We start from the raw sequence: 1,702 nt of genomic DNA, 5'->3' as shown, positions 1-1,702 counted from the left end.
CACTTGGATTTGAAGCCCACAAAAAACACAACTTCAGACCACTGATATGTTAATCATCGTCCACATAAACAAATAATTCAGTTTTAAAAAAGAAGGAAGAAAAAAGTAAGGAACGCAAGTGAAAGAAAACAAACAAACAAACAAACAAACAAACAAACAAACAAACAAACGAACAAAAAAAACTTACAAACAGAAGGAAAAAACCACCATATAACGGCAGCTCGCATTAGCGGGGTAGGAAAGAAGAACTGAAGCCACCTGAAGTTAAATTGTTCAGAAACATAAAAAGGTTAAATGCAAAATGCCTCCTTTCCACCCCCCCCCCCCCCCCCCCCAACATGTTTGAAGAAAAAGAAGAGCAAGAAGAAGGAGACAACAATTACAACAAGGACAATAACAACAAAAACAAACAACAACAAGCAAAAAAAAAGCTCCATAATTCGTACATACGGATACGGATGGGGGACTTGCCAGTCACAGCGCAGGATGCTCGTGCTTTACAACGACAGCAGAAGATGTGCTGACTCAATCACGTGGCCTTCCGTCTCTGACCTTTGGCCTGGGAGGGCTGCAGGGGCTAGAAAGTTTATCTAGCGAGTGGCGAATCCCGCTAGGTAAAGTGTAGGCTTGTCAGAACGTCAGGATTGTTCCCCACTCAGCTCCTTTCGCTACTTCAGGAATCCCTGCCTGCAACGACTCGGCCCAGCATCGGTACACAACGCTTGGACTCACTGCCGGCTGAAGCAAGTCCACTGGAAGCTCACAGTTGCCGTATAAACCGCATCCACTTTCTGGTTTAAGTTTTTAAAAATGTTCCGAGGAAGTCACTCAAAAAGTCAAAAGCAAGTTATCAAAATTAAAACGAGTTACTCATAAAGGTTTCAAAATGTCCAGATTTAGCAAGTCATTTAAAAGGCATAGAGCAAGTCAGTCGCAAAACCCCTTGCTAGGTTCCTTAAATTCGACGTTCTAATCAACGTTCTATTCATCGGTGGCAAATTCCATGAAACGCAATTTGCAATGACTTGGGTATAAATGTTCCGGGTTTCACCAATGCTGCCTCTGTTTCAAAACTGAGGACAAAGACCAGATGATAGATTGTAGATATTGGTCAGCTGGAATTAATTAGTTTAGTACAGCAGTCTGTGAGGGATTAACAATAGTTCCACACCTATAGACGTCACGGTTTGGCAGCAGACACGGTCGACTTGGATCGAATACAGAGCTCCTGTGCGTTCAGCTGTACCGTTCCGTACAGAAAAATGTTCACAATTACGGTTACGTTGAGTTTCCAGAAGCGAAGATATTCTACTTTGCCTGTGGTAGGCAGACAAAGAGACACGCTAGCTCCTGAGTCTTTTGAAGTCTGGTCACCCACACTAATAAGACTAGTACCGTTAGCGCTGAGAAAAGACGGAACAAAGCGCTACAGGAGGGAGAGAGAGACACGAGTTTGGTAGGACCCGAAGATACGGTGTCCCCAGCAGGACAGTTCAGCTGAGCTTTGAAGGGCTCCTGGCGGCGCGAGAGGTTTAAATACCTGCCCGCTGTTTCCCGCACGGAGAATGGGCACTGTCGCGGCCGTACTACGGGACTGCGGTTTTTTTTGCGACCGTGGTTTAGGGCGCACGATTACTACTGCGCGACATTCCCCCCTCCCCCCAACACACACACACACATAAACACAAACACACACACACAC

The 1,702-nt window shown here is 45.4% G+C and overlaps 1 protein-coding gene across 1 annotated transcript in view; it reads right to left on the bottom strand.

The window, feature by feature from the left end:
* The window catches only part of LOC138983208 (uncharacterized), a 32,314-nt gene extending 30,822 nt beyond the window's left edge, over positions 1-1,492 (bottom strand). Inside the window, exon 1 of the mRNA XM_070356619.1 lies at positions 451-1,492. The gene's annotated coding sequence lies outside the window, so the exon portion shown is untranslated. The remainder of the gene's footprint in view (positions 1-450) is intronic.
* Positions 1,493-1,702: the final 210 nt, after the last annotated feature.

Source organism: Littorina saxatilis, linkage group LG12 (assembly GCF_037325665.1).
Source record: "Littorina saxatilis isolate snail1 linkage group LG12, US_GU_Lsax_2.0, whole genome shotgun sequence".
In the NCBI taxonomy this organism is placed as follows: Eukaryota; Metazoa; Mollusca; class Gastropoda; order Littorinimorpha; family Littorinidae; genus Littorina; species Littorina saxatilis.
The sequence above is the reverse complement of the archived record's forward strand: the minus strand, read 5'-3'. Positions and strand labels throughout refer to the sequence as shown.